Consider the following 6,439-nt stretch of genomic DNA (forward strand, 5'->3'; position numbering starts at 1 on the left):
GGTTGGTATGTTTTGTTTTTGAGATGGCCTCGCTGTATTGCCCAGGCTGGAGTGCAGTGGCGTGATCTTGGCTCACTGCAACCTCCATTTTCTGGGTTCAAGCAATTCTCGTGCCTCAGCCTCCCCAGTAGCTGGGATTACAGGTGTGTGCTATTACACCTGGCTCAGAGGAGATGCTTCCTTTTTTGTTTTGTTTTGTTTTCGTTTTTGAGATAGTCTCACTCTGTCTCCCAGGTGGAGTGCAGTGGCGTGATTTCAGCCCACTGCAACCTCCACCTCCTGGGTTCAAGCAATTCTCCTGCCTCCGCTTTCCAGGTTCAAGTGATTCTCCTGCCTCAGCCTCCCGAGTGGCTGGGACTACAGGCGCATACCACCACACCCAGCTAATTTTGGTAATTTTAGCAGAGACAGGTTTTCACCGTATTGGCCATGCTGCTCTCAAACTCCTGACCTTGTGATCTGCCCACCTGGGCCTCCCAAAGTGCTGGAATTACAGGCGTGAGCCACCGCACCCAGCAGGAGATGCTTCTTAAACTCAGATGTGGAGGGTGAACATGAGGACGAACTTGCAAATACATGTCAGAGAACGCCATGTACAAAGAAGTAAAAGACTTAGAAGTTCAGGGAGTGGCAACTAGCTCCCAGCAGGTTGAAGAGAAGACACTATGAGGATAGGTAAAAGAAGAGTCTAGAACAGTAGTTCTCAATCCTTAGCATGCAATAGCATCCACTGGGTTGCTTGCTGAAATTCAGGTCTCTCCTGACCCGATGCACACCAGCTTACCGCTTTGAGTGGTCCAAGTTTAGAGAAGTAGACAGTGTCAGCCCACGATGGGCTCTGGGCATGGAAAAGGGCTTAGATTTTAATCTCTAAAAGATGGGAAATTATTGAAGCATTTCTCACCAAATGTACCAGAGGAGAAACAAATGTATCTTCAAGGTTAAATGTATTTCAAATCCACATTTTCCCCTCTTAGCCTAGGCAAGGAGCTTTTCAACATTCCAGGAAACTACAACCTTCCTTGGTATCATTAAAAGACATCAGAAATAGGATCTAGCATACAGGAGGTTCTGAATAAATGCTAAATAAATAAATAATAAGTAAATAAAATGTAATATGGTTTATATAATACTGTCACCTCCACTCAGTATCACTACAAACTTAATATTGCTTTCTTTTAAAGGCCTTATATATTCCTAAAGTTCCTTTTCAAACTCTAAACCCATTCAGAAAGCCGTTGGATTCAGTATGCCTTCCTTCACCAAATTTATAGGAAGGACAATCTTGAGCCATCTGGTGCCTATTTAATTTTTAACCACCTCTCCCTTGAAATATTTCTTTCTTCATTCTTATTTTGTCCTAAAAACTTGGCTATGAGCTAAACTGCACCATCTGTGACTTCCAGTAAATACAACTGTTGCTAATGAAATTACCCAGTTTCATCATTTTGATTTAAATGCCTTGCCTGTTTTTCTTCTGACCTTTTGTTGCTTGCCATCAGACTCAAGCTTTTGTGAATTTAGATACATACGTCCATGTAGGTCAGTCTTGAGGAATAAATCTTCTCTGTGAAGCACAAGAACCTGGGCCAAGCCCGCTCAGCAGGCTGACATGGGGGGTGGGGGCCGAGGCTGTGCAGAGAAATATACATGGCACTTGTGCCCGTCCGCTCAATGTGCACAGGGCCCCAGGGCAGACCCCCGCCATGTGACCAAGTGGCTGCTCGGTCTGGCTCTCCGGCCTCCCATTTGTTAGGATGCTGACGATATTAATGAGTTGGGGTGTTGGAGCCTATTCCTTGGCCTTTGGTGTCGGTTCCTCCCTGCACAGGAGTGCTTGACCTGATTGAAGAAAAGGAAAGTTGAGAGATTCTAAACTTTGCCCAAGTGGAGGGAAGGCCTTCCAGAAAAGGTGAAACCCTGGAAGAAATCGGGTCCGTTCACTGCCCAGGACAATGCTTTCATTTAGGGAGCAAACCACTGTCTTTATCATGGCCCCATCAAGGGAATAAAAGAGAATGAAATAGACATTCGTCCAACAAGTCATTCGGTCATCAAATTGTTACCAGCACCATTGTTTACTAGCTCAGATAGTTAAATAGCGGAGGGCATTATTAGTAATTGCATGAGCTAACACCTATTGAGTCTTTACTATGCAGCAGGCACTGGGCTAAGCCCCTTACCTAATCGGTTCGTTTAATCTCCTAACAATCCTATGTGGGAATGGTTGTTATTCCCACATGACAGTGAAGAAATCAGGCTTAAAGAGGTTAAGTCACTTGTCCAGGGTCCCACACATTCTAACTTATGCTTATAAACTTGCTGCTTTAGTGCGCTGCATTTACCGGTGCTCTCTTGTGTGCCAGATACTGTGCTGGGAACTGGGGATGCAAAAATGACAAAGATGTAGTCCTTGCCACTTTCCGGGGAGGCAAGGGATAAAAACGCAAATACACCATCTGAGTGAAGCTACAACAAAGGACGAACAATATTCTGGGGTCACAGACAGAGAAGGATTCTGTCTGGGGGAGCCAAGGAAAGATTCGCAGCAAGGAGACATGAGATCTAGGTTTGAAGGGAGATGAAGGAGGCCCTGGCAGAAGGAGTGAGGCATCCAAAGCAGTGGAAGTGTATGAGAAGCAGGCAAAACGGAAGGAGCTACTGCGTGAGCGGGGATGGGTGGGAGGGTTGGAGGACTGGGTGCTGTCCTCGCCCAGGCTGAAGAGACTGGGATGATCGGGGGAGTCAGCCCCACAACTTTACGCTGAAACTGTCTGTCACTGGGTCTCTATCATCACCAGAGGGTGGGGTGAAAGTGGGGTGGAAGGTGGGGGTAAGGAAGAAAGTGTCTCAAAGGCAGCCCAGCACATCTGGTTAACATTTAACCTAAGCAGCAGCAAGACTCAGCTTTCCTTACTGAACTTTCATTAGCCTTAAAAACTTCCCTGCACCCTCTAGCCGGTTAAGTGCTCAGGACGGTGAGGAGATACCCAATCGGCTCAAAGGGGGTTAAGCTGCAGCCCTACAACTCCCCAACTGTCTGCTGTCTTCACTTCCATCTCAACGTCTCTTCTAATGTGAGGAAGCTGCTCCTAACGACCAGAAAGGAGAGCTGTAAGTAAAAGCTGTTTTTATTTCTACCAACAGTAAAGATATGTTCATTCTCTGTAAGTGTGTTGTCAATGTATATGACTTCAGTGATGACAAACTCCCCAGAATCCCAAACACACCCCCACTGATTCTGTTGTCAGTTTCAACATCACTTCCTTCTTAGGAGCCATGTTAGGCTAATGCTAACAAGAGAACCCTGCCGGGGAGGGCTGACACCAGGAACAACTTCATCAGGAGCATGCATCAGATCAGCCAGTCTCCTCCTAGGGCCCTGGGGAAAGGGACAGGTGGGGCCAAAAAAGCTCTCTTGTCTTGGAACAAGGGTCAGTAAATGTTTTCTCTAGAGGACCTGACAGTAAATATTTTAGGCTCTGTGGTCCATTGGTCTTTGCCCCAACTCTGTAACTCTGCTATTGTAGCATGAACACAGCCATGGACAACGTGTGAATGAATGAATGAATGTGACTGTGCTCCAGTAAAACTTTATTTGCAAAAATTGGGCATGCAGGCTAGATTTGGTCCACTGGTCATAGTGTGCTAACCACTAAGACAGGTCAATGGGCACCTGTACAGAGAAATAGGATGCCAACCTGAAAGCAGCTCACAGGATGCTGAAAGTGGGCTCTACCTAATTAATTTTGTGGTGGCCAGCCCCCAAATATGTTACAACTCCCCGAGGGTGCTCCGGGGAACAAGCCCCTTTTCTGACCTCCAAAACACAGTCTCAGTGTCATCTTGGCTTCATTCCTCATTTTCAATTAATCCAATCTACCACTAAGGCTGTGGGGCTACAGCGTCTTCAATTAATCCAGTCTACTGCTATTTCCTCCAGTGAAATCTCTGCAACCATAAAGCTCAAGAGGTTTAGGAATATGTTCATAGTTATCTACACAGCAGTAAGTGACAAAGCCAGGACTTAAACCAAGTATGCCAGGCACTGAAAACAGACGAATGTTCTCACTGTATCTTTATTTTCCAAAAACCCCTGGGAAATATGTTTGGCATAAAGCCGGCCATGGCAGCCTCACACAGCATCTCTGAGAACCCTTCCCAATGACCCTCATCTTCTGTACTCAGAGACCCCCTGCCGACCCCAAGGAAGCTACTCAAGAAATAAGACCCATTTTTAAATATAAGTGTAGGTGGTTTGGGGTGCTGGGACTGTAGGCACAGTCAAACTGTACTATGTAAATAAATAAGTCAGAATGTGAGCTTGTAAATCAAAGGTGTAAGTTTAAAAGTAACTTGATAAGAAAGTTAACCCAAAAGTTAAAGTTAAATTTTTCATATTAAAAATAAAAGAGCAGGGTCTGAAACAAGTGTCTGTGAGTCAGCAGGAGGAAAAAGAAACTTACCTTCTAATATAATAGCCAAACTTTATTATTTAATGATACATACATTGTCAACTTCTGAAAATGTCTGAGGTGGCTTAAATATATATGTAAGTGATTCATACAGGGGTAAAAGAATTAGCTTAAACAGCAAAAGGGGATAGATGCTTGAACCAAACCTCCACAAAGTTCCCAGTCACAATCACATGTGGTAATCACAATCACTTAGACCTAGAGGAACTCTGTGCTCTCTGGGGCAAATGTCTAAAGCTGGGGTGGGGAGAAACTGGGGTGCACAGAAGACACCCGGGGCCCTCAAAACTTAGGGTGCCCATGAATGACCTGGAGGTCCTACATTAAACAAGTGATGGGGATCTCTCTGCTGATCCTGACTCAGTAGGTCCTGCCTGGGACCCAGAAATCCTCCTTTTCAACACACATTCCTACTAGTTTGGTTGAAGGTGGCTTAGTTCTCGTCCATGAGAAATACTGATTTTCAAGACCTTCATGGCAGGCTCTCTGAACAACACAATCATCATCATCATTATCTCAAGAAGAAGCTTAAGCAAAGAAACATTCTTTGAGTGACTTTTCAAAAAGCTCAATCCTAGGTAAAACACTGAGGATAGAGGATCATATCACTGTCCTGAGACGATGTTTCCATTAGGAACTAAGGAAGTTTCAGTACAGATATTATTCTGGTAATCCCACGCTCTTTAGAGGCGGAGCTTGGAGACCCTAGAGGAATGTACGGTTGGTTTCAGAGCTTCATGTTGGGTCTCCACGTCGCCTCCAGATGAGTGATTCAGTCTCTCATCTCTCCACAATATAAGACCACATGCTACCCACTGGATGGTCAAGACGTTGGGGTCACAGGGTCCTCTTTCTTCTTTACTCTTTACATCTTTCCATAGCCCCAAATGAATCTAACTCCTGTCAGCACCACTCTGCTCCCCCTTCTGAATGCCTACTGCCCCAGGTGTCATCTGTGCACCGCAGTTTCTCCAACCCCACCTCTCTGTGCCCAAGAGACAGAGCACATGGATCCTACCAACAGCTCCTGTGCCTTCTATGCTCTGGTTCCCTTTCTCCTGGGTCAAAGGGTGGCACCAGCTGCAGTTATCCCTCTGCCAAAGGCTGGGGTTCTAAATAGCCACCTTCTCCAGGTTGCAGTGACCACCCTCTCCTGTCCCTCTGCAAGCCCAGGGGGTAACAGTTCCCCCACTGATTTTAGCCCTGGGGTAGGGCACTTCCTTTGGTGTCAGTCTTTCACCTCACCCGTGCTTTTGTAAATAGTCCTGCTCCTCAATTTCCTCACGCTATGAGCATGGAAACAGATGAAGCTATACTACCCAAGCAACAAAAAGGGACCTACTTCACAGTAATTAAGTGAACCCTCATGTGTCCAGGAAAGGTGACATTATTACGTAGAAAGGGAGCAACTGCAAACAAAATCATTAGTGGAACTTCAGCCACAGTTCTAACAACTATCCCTGCTTCTGTGTGTCTAGGCTGTAAATGAGACAATTAACAATGAGAGCATATTAAATCTTATTTTTAGAAGGCTTAAAAGTAGTAAAGACCTAAAGGAGTGATGAATTGTGTAAGCACACCAATTTTTCTCATCTGTAAAACTTATTACTACTATGATCCTTCAATATGAACAGCTTACCAGATGTTCTTACATGTGTTTTCCTATTTCATGTGTCCCTCACACCGGTCCTGGATAGGGGATAGGATTGTTCCCTTTTATAATATGGAGAACGATGCTCTGAAAGTTTAAGCTATTTGCTCCCAAACTCACATAAGTGATCCAGGCAGATGTTCAGGGCTCTACCCACCATATAAGCCTACTTCAGGGAAGGTTTGCAGTTCTGGGGGCCAATAGGTTTCACACACAATGGTCAGTTTCTATTGGTTGGTAGTAACTGCACTGTGTTGAGATTCCGATACTGTTTGGACTCAAGAGAAAAGAGTACCTTTTTTTTTTTTTTTTT

This window comes from Cebus imitator, unplaced genomic scaffold (assembly GCF_001604975.1).
Source record: "Cebus imitator isolate Cc_AM_T3 unplaced genomic scaffold, Cebus_imitator-1.0 Scaffold350, whole genome shotgun sequence".
Lineage (NCBI taxonomy): Eukaryota > Metazoa > Chordata > Mammalia > Primates > Cebidae > Cebus > Cebus imitator.